Source organism: Vespula vulgaris, chromosome 5 (assembly GCF_905475345.1).
Source record: "Vespula vulgaris chromosome 5, iyVesVulg1.1, whole genome shotgun sequence".
Classification (NCBI taxonomy): domain Eukaryota; kingdom Metazoa; phylum Arthropoda; class Insecta; order Hymenoptera; family Vespidae; genus Vespula; species Vespula vulgaris.
In genome coordinates this window covers 4,801,678-4,815,442 of record NC_066590.1, presented here as the reverse complement: position 1 = coordinate 4,815,442, position 13,765 = coordinate 4,801,678, and the positions used below count along the sequence as shown (strand labels likewise).

Sequence of the window (13,765 nt, the reverse complement as noted above, 5' to 3'; positions counted from 1 at the left end):
GGTCGTAGAGTCAGCGAGCCTTATACCTCTTCGTAGGTCTAACGTTGTCTGTTATGTTTCCAGACGATCGCTCTGTTATTATTGAACGGACCAAAACACGACACGCCCATTTTGCTCCAACTTGCCGCACAAGTAAACAAAAGTCTTTCCAAATCGTTCGGACTAACCTGTGACTTTGCAATGACTTTGCAAACCTGTGTTATACATACTATATGTATACTTGAAAGTCTTAGAAATATAGACAAAAATATTCACGTTTATATTTTTCTTTTCTTCTCTTTTCTTTCTGTGTTTCTTTTTTTTTCTTTATAGAAGAAACTGACCTCCATAGATATATCGAATATTCCAAGAAGAACAGAGTAACAACAAGTACTACGTATGGATGGCAACGAGCGGCACGAATTGCATATACGAGAGCGTTGCAATAGGAAAAGGCGCTCTTCTGCGCCGACACGAAAGGCGCTTATCGGAACGGAGCACACGGAGACGACGACGACGACGGCAGGCGTCGTGTCGCAAGAGCAACCATGCCTTGCACTTTGCTCGCGCGCTTTCGTTTTGAAAATAATACTTTGCCGTATACGATCGACGATCAACGATCAACGATCGACGTTTTTTTTTTCGATCGCGTACGAGGATTGCTATTCACGGAGACTAATAATCAGGTAACGATCGAAGGTACATTGGAGAGGACGAACGTCTGTAATATCTATAAAATTAAAAAAAAGAAAAAGAAAGAATAGGTAAAAATGGGAAAGACGAAAGAAGAAAAAAAGGACTATGTAGATGGCAGAAAACAGAGTTAAGTTCGATTTGAATTACGATCGGTTGTTACTTCCAACATGTAAATTCTTTTAAAAGTAAGGTATTGCTTAAATTAGATAAATGTACGGTAGAACGACACGGCAAGCTTCTTTTAATGAGTCTTCAAAGGTTAGACGGAGCACACGACGAACTTCTTCCCTTGGGCAACAATAACACGAATCGTGCGGTTTCGAAACGTTCTGTGTAATCACGGAAAAGCCCTCGGAGCATTATTTCTTCTATTAAACAATTAACACCGAGATCGAGAATGTCTTTAGTTCACGGAGCAACGTAGTTGCTTATTTTAAGTTGTCTCTTGTCGAATATAAATTTCGTTTCGGAAACTTCAACGCAAGAACTGACGTCTCATCAAATGATTGTGACAAGAATGAAAATACGAAAAGTCCAAGTAAGTATTTATCTCCACGTATAAATCAATTGTACGAACTTCAAATCGCTATAAAGTCTAATCACTAAATAATTTGATATTACCTGCTATATCATAAAGCGAAGATACGCGGTTGACGTACTTACTTACTTAGGTAAGTACTTACGTAGATATATATGTATATACATATGTACGTACAAGCTATTAAAACCGTATTCACCGATCGAAATGACTCACGAAAGCTCGATCGCGTTCTCTTCGATCCCTCGAGGCAGCCTTTGTCTCGCACCTGTTGCTTCTCGCGATACTGTTACGGCAGGTCATGGTTGCCGTTGAGAAGGTATAATAATTCAGTCTGCGTACACCTAACGGATGGACGAAGATCCAACAACGCAATCCTTGCCCGTAGCGACGTGCGTACGAGTTTTACCACGATGGTTACAAGCGGAATCGTTATTAGTAGAAAGCGTTCGAGAATAACAGGATTATAGTTTATGGGATCGCATATTAATCGCAGGAAACGGTTTAATCCTATTTGATACTATTTAGTATAGGGTATCATTAGATTTTAATTATACGGTCAAACGGTCTTTTACTATACGTTATTAATGATATAAGAAATATTATAAAGTTACGTGATCTTTTAATGCAGATAGTTTTTATCGAACGATTCTGTAAAACGTGGGGCAATGAGTGTGTTTTTCTTCAATAAAGACTAAAAAATAATGGAAAATAAATAAATAAATAAATAAATAAATAAATAAAAACATGAATGAATGTCGGCGTCAGTGACGGTCATCATCGGTAATAACTCTAAATCACAAGGCGAACACATTTTCTCAGAACAGGAAGTTCTCATAACCGGTGAAGATTAATTAATATCAATGAATCGATAAATCCGATTACTCCCATGAATAAGCGATGGAGTCTGTCTTGTGAAACTCAACTAACGAGACAACGTCAACGTAGAACTAACAATCAAACTTTTTCAATTAATTTACAGATCCGATACATGCATTTATGTATTTACCTACGTAATACCTACGTATATATATAAGTATTATCAGCATCCTTTAAGAAAGTCGATTTAAACAATCTTAACAATAGTTCTGAATAATTTTTATTTAATCGTACGATGTTCAACACTGTATCTGGATCGTAATAAAATTAAATAAAAATTAGGAAGAAAAAATATTAAATCACGATAATTAATTCACTGGGACGACGGATCGATATATTTCCTTTTACGATATCATTTCAATTAGAATCTAAACGAACTTCATAAATTTAGTCCAATAAGATTCTTTGTAGTTAATCTTATCGCAAAAGAAAAAATTAATTTTAATACGTGCATACACTGATAGATCATCATCGAATTTGTCATTTTTTGTCGTCTAATCAACGACGATTCATCGAGAGATCAATTACGCGATTCGTGCAATAACCCGAAAGAGCTTTCTCGCTCGTCAAAGAAACACTTTCTAATGACGAAAGAGTGCATCATCGTTAACGATGTACCAGTCCCATCGATTTGTCCCGATACGATCGACGTACGTATTACCTATATGTAATAACGTTTCGAATCTCGCGTGAAAACTCGCCGACAGTAGTGTTCTTCGATCGTAAAATCTTACGGATATGTAACGTTGTTTTACGAAGAGAGATCCTTTTACAATGATAACAGTAATAAGTATTACTTTGTCTTATATAATATAATGGTTTTCAAAAAAAATGGAAATAGAGAAACGGATTGGTAATGACAGATTGGAAAGTGCGAAGGTAAGATTTTCTTAGATGGTACCTCGTAATCCGATCTTATTAAGGATAATTAAAGTAATTTCAATGCGCGAGAACGTATTTATGTCTAACACCCTTTATTCCTTAAGATTTAATTCGATTTACGAACTTGCAATGAACAAAATGCGATACGGCTAAAAGACCACCCAAGTTGTTCGATTGTAAAACTTTAATTCGTATTATTAAAAGTTTCTAACGATCGGGGCACGATCTTTCTCTGTAAAATGGGAATCGTGACGAACGGACAAAACGCGAGATGATCGAAAGGAATTTTCTCAATCGACGTACGATAATGCATATATATAATTTTTTTTATACAAGCTATCCGAACGACGCTAAATTATAATAGCAAGTACCGATCGAATCGGCTCTAATTGCCGGCGGATAATTAACTAACAATTAAAATACCGCTCGAAACAGCGCGATTCTTTGTTATTGCAAAGCTAAATAAGTTTTATCGCACTTAAATAAATATTTTCTATCGTTTGGCAATGCTTTTACGGTTTCTACATGTTAGTCGGCCTTTGCATTCACGTATATTATACACGTATATATCGTTATACCGTTCAACTTGTCTAAGTCTAATTACTAATTGGTTTCAAGTGTATACATTAATCTTTGTTTTATTTAACCTCAGTGTCGATTCATTTGTCATCCTATCCACAGTTCTCGTGCCGACACATCGTTGTACCTTAACGTTGTCTAAATCTAAAGTCTATTTCGAGATACGCTTCGTTGGCTTTTTCTTTATCTTTATCTTTTCTTCTCTCTCCCTCTCTCTCAATCTTTTATTGTTAACAACGTCTAAAAGAGAAAGAGAAAGTAATGATTGTAAAATTACAAACGAATGATCTTCCCCCTTGAGTTCCACCTAGATACTCTTTCCTGGACCACTAATCGCCGTCTTCAGACGCTCGCCTCATGGTTGTGAAATTTCATGAACAAGTAAGTAAGTAAGTAAGTAAGTAAGTAAGTAAGTAAGTCTCTCTTCTCTTCTATCAGAACCGAAACGAGAGAGAGACCACCTTCTTCCAAGTCGTACGTACATACACGAAACTTGAAATATCCATGACACGGTTTTACCGATCATTTCCTCATATGACGACACTCGTTTGCTCTGGTTTCCAAACTATCCGTCGTCTACTTATAAATATACGAGCAACGAAAGGGACGGATAGAAGACTCGTTTCGTCGTATATATTAACTTTCCAAAAGCGATGTAAACGATTCTAAAAATAAAATATATATATGTAACAAAAAATATAAATTGCTCTCTCAGCTTTCCATCTCCCTCTTTCTTTCTTCTTCTCTCACGAGCATAAGAAATCAAAGTAGCCGAGTCCATTCAAAAATCATCATTTTTGTTATAAATATTTAAACGACGAATCAATTTCATACGTATTATTCTTTCTTTTTTTTTCTTAATACTCTCACAAATTTTATGTATAATATTTAAAACGAGCTTATAATCATTCGTCGGATAAGCCGTCATTATGTCTGTCTTCGTTGATAAGTAGTAGGAGAAAGTGAAATCCCGAGGCAAAGAGGAGGATCATGAGAGACTTTCGAGAATTTCTTTTTTTTTTATTCTGCACACTCCTCCGATTAGAAATAAAATAAACAGGGTAATAATGCGCTCTACTTCTAATCCCGTAATCGTTGAACCAAGTTGGGATAATCGCTCCGGTCTCGCATGGATTCATCTTATTTTTGTATCACGTGGTTGTATTGTGCGTAACGCGATAGTTCAAAAAGAGAAAGAAAGAGAGAGAGAGAGAGAGAAAGTCTTTTCATTCTTCCTGAAAGCTTAATAACTCTAAATCACGAAGTAGGGAAGTTACAAAGCAAGTTAATGGATCGCAAATGAAATTTTCGTTTCAACGTAAGAAACGAAATAATTTTATAATAGTTAAATATAATCTCTTCGATTTAACGATCTTAACGACACGCAGGGAGCAGCTCTTGGATAGATGCGCGTCTTGTCCCTGTAATTTCTTTCCTATATCTCCATATATAGACGTACACGTATACGTACATAGTTACAAAGATACAGTATGCAAGTCGAAAAAGAGAAAGTATGTAATCCTCGAAGAGAGCACGTATTCTTGATTTTTTTTTTTTTTTTTCAAGAAAAAGATGATGAGAATCATGAAATTGTCGTTCCTATGTCACCTCTAAATTAATTTCTCGGAATACTGTATGTAAGTATGCAGAAAATTTTATCCGTAAAAATGATTATCTTTCATTTCTTCCTCTTCCTATAAATTGGAAAAAGAAAGGGGAAAAAAAAGAAGAAAAAGATAAATTATTAAAAAAATAAATTTTCTTCTTTCTATTATAATATTGTACAGGAAAAAAAAAAGAAAAAGAAAGAAAGAAAAATGAAAGAAAGTCATTATTCGTTTTCTCTTGTTATTCATACGAGCTACCTGATATGAAACTTATTCCAAGATACACTATACGCTGCACATAACTCTCTAGATGGTAATTACACCGGTGTCAGTCAGCCTATCGACAAGGAGCTGCGAGATCGCGATTAAGAGATCAAACGAAACACGGTAGCTCTACTCGTTCCAACTGAAAAGAGAAGAAAAATGGGATCTTGAGAGAAAAAGAAGGAGAAAGAAGAGGAGGAAGAAGAGAGAGAAGCATCGAAGGAGGTCGATACACGTTCGATCTCGATCGTCGAGCTCGTTCGAAAAATGAACTTTCTCCGAAAACAACGATCGACTCCACTCCCATAGCGAAACTCGATGACAGCTTGTTCGTGATTAGCCAATCACCGAGGCGACACGAAACTAAGAGGTTTAGCAACTGCGATTCATGACACGATTCGTCTGCACGATCGGACGAAACGCGAGAATTTAGACGAGGACAACGATGATGCAGGACGACGACGATGATCATCTTGGATCCGCTTAGACGTATGTACGTGTATACGTGTATATTAAACAGAGAAAGGAAAAGCGAAGATAACCGTACCTAATAGCGTGTTTCGTTGTTACGAACCGTAATTAATTCTCAGTTGATCATTGTTCAAGCAGCTATGATCTCGCTCGAGAAGCTTTAGAAATGCTTCGGCAAACTGATCGATTTGCAATGGTGATAGATCGACGATAGATCTGGAAGCGTTTCTCGCACGAATAACTCTTGTATGTAACGAATTCAGAATAGCAGTTCCAGAATATCACTTTCCTTCGTTCCTTCGAAACATTATCGTCGATGAATTACCCACATCGTGAGACGAGGCGTGGGTAGTGTTACGAATGCTCGCTGAAATATGACTGACAGAAAGTGTTGCTTCGAAAGGAGCTCGCCGACTAAGCGAAGCGGAAAGAGGACGATTAAAGACGTCATCTTTATTCGCAACACGTCCGATCGTTCGTTCGCTTTGGATTTATCTAATTTGTTACTTATACCGACGACACATTGTCTCTATTTCACGGTAGACGGTGATGGACGTTGTCTGTTTGTTTACTGACAGTTCTTAATTCGATCGAATCGAGAGAAAAAAGCGACGTTTTCACGGAAGAAACACGACAAACAAAAGGAACGGATAATGTCCTACGTCGTTACTTTTCGTTAAACGAAAAAAGAAGGCACGTTAGAAAGCGTTACACGGCTATTGTTCCGCGATCGCTCGGAAATCGTACCATGGTTCGATTTAATTAAGAACCTTAACAAAAAAAAAAAGAAAGAAAAAACGAAGAAAAGAACAGAACAGGAAAAAATTCAAACCGCGATCGGTGTCTCAATCGCGAATCGTGAACAACGAAGCATGAAAAAGATATTGTAATCGTTACTTTGGAAACATTTTCGTGCGACGGTCCACCATTGATTTCTCGGGGCGGTCATAATTTTATACAACATTTTTTTTTTAAGTCGTAAGAATCTTATGCTTCTACAAGAAAAAGAAGAAATAAAAAAATGATAATAAAAATCTTTTTTACCGTTTTTTCTTTTTTTTTTCTCTATTTTAATTGAGAAAGGTAAGGAGACTAAAAAAAAAGAAAGAAAGAGATATATATGATGCAAAAAAATGGTCGGGAGAGATTAAGAGAAAAAATGAAAAATAAAAAGTAAAAAAAAAAACAAAACGACGAAATACGTCAGATTTATTTTTAATAATAAAATGACTCGCTGAGCCGCGACATTTCTATCTTGAAGAAAGTAAAAGCGCTGTTGTTGAGAGAGATTAAGAGAGCAGATAGCGTGGCATCGTAAAAAGATTTTTATGTCAGTCTTTACGCTCTGGCTTTCCAACGGGAGCGCGTGAAAAATAATTTTCTTGGGTGTACGAGAGAGCAAAAGACCCCGGACACCTTCGATCGACTTAAAACGATACGTAAGAAAAATTTTATTGCTTACGACCGAAATGTTCGCCATGTTCTACCTACAACGAAGGTTTCACGCGACGACGCTCGTAACTAAGTACTAGCCGTACCTATACTTATAATTACCATCGCCATTGTTGTCCATCGACGATAATTTCGTAGTACGGCGTTACCGCAACGTTACGACAGTCTAACGCGCGGATACACCGAAAGCAGGGCTTGCACTAGGTATTACAGTCTATCATTAGACACCGAGTTAGTTCTTTAGTAAAGTACGATGTAATCGGCCTTCTTATACCACACGTTGCCTTATAATTGGACAGAAGGAATATTTAAAGCCTAATTGCGCATTGGGGATTTCGATTTCGAATATCTCATGTTAGAGAGATAGACGGATAGATAGATAGATGATATAAACAAAATATTCCTTTGGGTTCTCGCGATCTGGATCGTTCTCCACCTTATCAACCCTTCCTCTTTCTCTTTCTTTCTTTTTCAGCCTTGATTAAAATCGATTGTCATTAATAAATCTCACGAGTTTGCGTTAATTAAAACTGTGAATGGGAATTTTTTCACTCGTCTTTCCGTTTCCTAAAGTTTTGCAAGTGCTTGTGTTCTGCACAACGCACGTATTCGAGCGAATAATGAAATTATAGTTATGTAGATAGATTCTCGGTTGAATGGAATTTTATATCAAAGTGAAACTTTGTCGGGACTCTTCTCTCTGTCTAACTGTATGACTGTCTATCTATCTATCTTTCTTTCTATGTATGTATATATATATATATATACATATATATATATATATATATATATATATAATGTAATTGATGTAATTATCGTTGAGGCATTGGCACATATCTACGTACTTACTAGCAGATCCTAAGAAATATAAACAACAAAGTTCTCCTTGCACGTACATAGAAACGCTAAGTCTTTTCGACTTTAAATTCGTATTAATTAATGTCCAGCAATGTCTCATACATTGTGTCGCGTCCATCATGACGATTTATAAGTCACCTACTTTTCACTATTTATAATACCATCATTCCATTCGAAAGGTACATATCTACTTTTCAAGAGGGAATGAACTCACTAGATAAGTACTTACTTACTTATTTACGTCTCCTGAATTCCCAATTTTTCTTTAATCGTCTAGGATATTTCACGAAGGATAATGACCCCTTGAATTACGACTGAGATTGCACTAAATGAGATTTTCCTCTTTCTTTCGGTTCTCCGGAGCAATCTCGAAATCTTAAAAAATACATTCAATTTCCTCTACCAATCTTTCCCCCGATTGACTTTATATTCTAATCACTTTTAATGACCACTTTCGAGAACTCAGAAATGCAAACGAAGAACGAGGAGATCGATTTTATCGTCGTCATCTTACCATCTGCTTTCCGTGATCGCAACGATGAGATTGGAAATTTTCTAGAGGATAAGAAGAAGAAGAAGAAGAAGAAGAAAAAGAAAAAGATGAAGAAGAAGATTAAGAAGAGAGAGAACGACTGAAATATCTGGTAGATATTTCTCGGTTTCCATCTGTCTGTCGTGTTTTTTCTCGTACGAATCACCCACGAGAAGTCGTACACGTTGAAACATATCTTTTTTTCTAAAACTGTCTTTTCTGTAACTAATCTTCGAAATCGAGAGAAAAATGTCGGATTTCTTTCAAGACAATAATAACTAGTAAGACGTTAGTTTCTCGCTTGATACTAATATGGCGGTTATAACAGCAACGAGTGAATTTTACATCCGGGTCGGTATATCGGGCGTGTTTCTTGCGGACGTGGTAAACGCACAGTTCTAAGAGGCAAACGCAAACTAACGGGAAATAAACTAATAACTGCCAGCAAAACTTCTATCTCTCTGTTTCATTCTCTTTCTCTCTCTCTCTCTCTTTCTCTCTCTCACTCACTCATACACTCACTCTCTCTCTCTCTCTCTCTCTCTCTCTCTCTCTCTCTCTCTCTCTCTCTCTCTCTCTATTTCTGTTATTCTAACCGGACGTAAGAGATTCTTCCTATTAACCATCGTAAATTATTTCCTAGGAATAAAAATAATCGGAATATTAGCGATGGAAAGTCTACGGATCACTGTTACGCGATACGAACGGATTTCTCGCTATGAAAGAACTAAGTAGATAGGTAAGTACGTACGTACATATGTATATACATAAACACATGCATATACACATACGTGTACACGTGGCAAGATTTCACCGAAGAGTCAGATCGTACCGTGCAGATATAAACAAATTTTTTCTCCTCTTTATTTTCATTTCTTTCTTCTCCTTGAGTAAGGTCAAATGCTTTTGCGCGACCCACTCGAGAAAGCTACTAATGAATCTGACACGATACTACGAATGTGTAATTTATATTATATTTATATTGACATTTTTTCGTACGAAAGTCGAAAAGAAAGAAAGGTCAAAAAGAAAGAAGAGATAAAGGAAGAGAGAGAGAGAGAGAGAGAGAGAGAGAGAGAGAGAGAAATAAAAGGGAAGACGATTGGCTCTGAGAATTTTACGAGCGAATTATAACGTCGCGTTCTGCTTCTGCGCGATCTCGCATGCTTGCTCGACGGTACACAACCTACCCGGAAATCGAACAGTTCATATCTCTTTCTTGTATCTACGGTGAAACCACATAAATACATATACGTTGCTGCCGTCAGTGTGCCTATTCTTCTTTAACGGTAATTCATGGGAGGTACCAAGAGAGAAAACACATGGATTCTTTTGGAACTTCTATAAGAAACTTATGGGACTCGACCAAGAACGTTGAAATTTCATTGGGATTTCGTAAGTATTTTATTGTACGACAGACGAACAAATGAAACAATAATGAAATAACATAGGTACGATATATTTTATGAACTACCAATCGTCTTATGGCTCTATAAAAATGAAGGAGTCTTTTAGTCGTCGAGAAATTTGACGAATGAATAACATTTTTATTACGTACCATGGCGAGACACCGCGAAACGATTTATGTGTTCGTCCAATAAAGAAAAATACAGACTACGTCGCAGCACTTAAACGAAAATAAAGGAATGGCTGTTAAGATTTATCACCGAATTGCGCTAACAGGAATGAATCGCTCGATGAGATCTTTCTAGGTAGCAATTAAAAGCAAGTTTATCCGAGCGTGCTATTCTGATCGGTGTGAAAAATGTCCTTTTATATACAGATAATCCGTGTATCTCGATTTCTAAAAATTTTTTTTAAGCTCAAGCTTAGATATAACTATTGGTTTTATTGAAAGTATGAATCGATAGCATATATATATATATATATATATATATATATATTATACATATTTATTTATTTATTTTAAATATGTTAAAGCAAAAAAGTTCCTCATTTTTCTTAACTGTCCAATCCTTATTCGATTATGGTTTCTAATAATATCTTGCAATTTTACGTTTAACTGTACGTATCTAGACGTCCAATGCGAAGATCATTAATCTAACGAGTCTTATGCAAACAGTAGGAGCAGTCCAACCACGATATCCCTTCTCGGATTGAACGTACACGTACATATGTTATGTGCACTCGCATTCTCGAACTATGACACGTTGAGCGACGTATGCTCTGTTCTGGTACGTAAATCCGCTTGGATGTAAACGCCACGGCCTCTTGTCTCGATTCGAAGGGTCTCATTAAGCCCTCGTCTCTGTACGGGTACGTGATCGCTCTAAGGGAATTACTCGTTAATTGATTTTACGATTGTGGAAGGGGATCGTTCGAAATTAAAGATAAATCCTTACTCATAGAGAAAATTATGTTGCATTTTTTTTTTAAGATATATTAATGCGTAAACTTTCAAGGCCTCGTGAGATCAAAGTGAAAGAACGAAGAAAAAGAAAGAAGGAAAAAAGAAAAAGAAAGGAAAAGGAAAAGAGAAAAAAAGACAAAGTTAATATCGTGGTATCATTTTCGAACTGACCGACTATTATTTCTATCCTTCACGATCACGTGGCACACCACCATCGGTGGCACGTACGCGATAATTGCAAAACGATTATACATGCTTGAATTCAAAGGTAAATCTCATATTTTCGGAAAATATTATTTCGAATTTATTGAAGCTCACGTATTAGGTGTTAGCATGAAATTAAATTAATACGATTAAATCCGATGTATTTCGATCGTGGCACACGTTCGTCGAACCCTTCACCAGAGCGTGCAGGAAAGCGCACGCGCTTACGCACACGCACCTCCGACGTGTCGCACGTGATCGATCGATCACGTGCCTCCTCGATCTGGGACGTTTGCTACCAATTGGAAAAAGGATTGGTGGCGGGTCTAACGTTCGTTCCTTCGTACCTTAGCTCGACCGGTGGGCGTTCTTTCTTCTTGTCGAGAGCTCGAACGAACGTATCTATCCATCTGTAAGCGTTGGACGTGCCGACGATTGCTGAAACTTCGTTCCGATACCGAAATGGTCCCTGACTCCCGAGTTTAGAAGGCGAATGAAAAAAAAAAAAAAAGAAAAAAAAACTTGTCCTGCGAAGCACGAAGTCGCCGTTGAGAAATAAAACGCGGTTTACTCTTAAGAGATATGACGTTACATAGACGTAACTTTTCTCTTGGACATTGTGTTTTCTTTCTTTTTTTCTCTCTCCCTCTCTCTCTTTTATTTATTTTTTTTCTTTTTTTCACATGGTTCTTTCTTTTTTCTTTCGTATAAAACACGACGCATTCGTTCGAACGTAAGTAAGTACGTATGTACATACGTATGTACGTTTGGATTCTTTATCGCTTGAGTATAAAGAATTCGAAGATAGATATCCATGATCAGATTCGATGGGATCGATATCCACGCCATTCTTGAAAACCACCACGATAAATCATTCCACCGAACGATAACGTGGCTTGCAAGAGGAGAGAGAGAGAGACCCCAGTGAAATTCGATCGCTGGCCAAACCGCGATCCGTTGAAGAATTTGTGAAACGATCAATGCTGTATCCAACGAAATTCGAAAGAAGGAGAACACGACGAAAGCGAGTTAAGATTTTACGAGATAAATCGTTGCGTTCGGTCGCTCCTATCGGTGGCACAACTTACTTCTAAGTACGTAGTTTTACGATAGGCTTCGATTTCAGACTCGCGAAACCGAACTACGCACGACTTTTTATCGATAGAAAGACTGGTATCGATCCATCGTATTTTGCTCGTTGGGTGAACTTATCGTCGGCTTTTATTCGTTAGAAAAAGTTCGATCGCTTTCGTCGCAATGCCGAAATTACTTTCGAAAGAAATGTTACGAGTTTGGAAAATAGAAAAAGTTACTGTGATCATAGTGACTCGGTGGCACAGTTTATTTCTTTTCCTTTTTATTCCTATTACTTTCCGTTTGAACAAACGCGATTACGTTTCTAACCAAGAATATCGTCACGCGCCATTGCTACGCTCCTTTAGCGAGAATTTATTCGTAAATTGATTAACACGGTCGGATTTTTAGTCATTGAATTATAATATCTTCGAGTGTAACGAGTGTGGGAGGTCTGATTTATAAGCGTAATACCATAAAGGCGGCTACTATTTAATATACTATCTTAACTGTAAACAGTGGCTTACGGAGTTCGTGATTGTTACTACCTTTGGTGTCACGCGCGAATGAACCTTAAAACATACACAGACCGATTAAAAATAATTTCAGTTAAATCGATAAAATATTCGATGAAGTATTTATTTAAATATATGTATGCATTTGTTAGGAATCGTTTCGTTGTACCTTGTTTTTTCATTGATATTAAATATCTCAATTATCACGATTAGAAGTAGAGAAAAAGATTTCGTCTAATATCCCTTTTAAATGTACCTTTGCAACATGGTACTGTATCATGATCGACTGCAAGACATAACAAAAGACCAACGATATATATCTGTGTATATATCGATTAAAGACTTTCGATATCTCTAGCGGCTCAGATCATTGTCTTATCCGACGTGGGCTTTGATAAAGAACGCTGAAATCCTTCCTGAACAATACTGATTCTTTTTGATCTATCCGATCGGCGAGGATCGTCGAGCGTATCGATCGATAGTCGATCAAGCGAGGAGGGCTAGAGTTAACCGAGAGTACATAAATCTCTTAGATAGTTTTTACGGTTCCCTCGAGGAGACAGGAATTGCGAACAATGCAACGTGCATGACATTCCATAGGTTCGACTCAAGGACCGAGTTGCTAAAGTACTATGTAAGGTCTACGAGCCTAACGTAAATCTCTTGTTGGAAGAAAGAGAAAGAGAGAGAAAGAGAGAAAGACACAGAGAAATAGACAAGTTCCTTCTTTCTCCCCAAAATCGGTGAATCTTTCGAATCTTTGAATCGAATGGGAAAGCGATGAATCGAGTAGGTACAAATGCCGATCGTTAGGCAAAACATATCACGGTGGTGGTATTATCCTTCGAGCCAATTAAAGGTGCT

General features: G+C 37.1%; 1 protein-coding gene across 1 annotated transcript in view; it reads right to left on the bottom strand.

Moving 5' to 3' along the window:
- LOC127064316 (uncharacterized) overlaps window positions 1–13,765 on the bottom strand; it is a 47,982-nt gene that overhangs the window by 23,036 nt on the left and 11,181 nt on the right. The window lies entirely within an intron of this gene.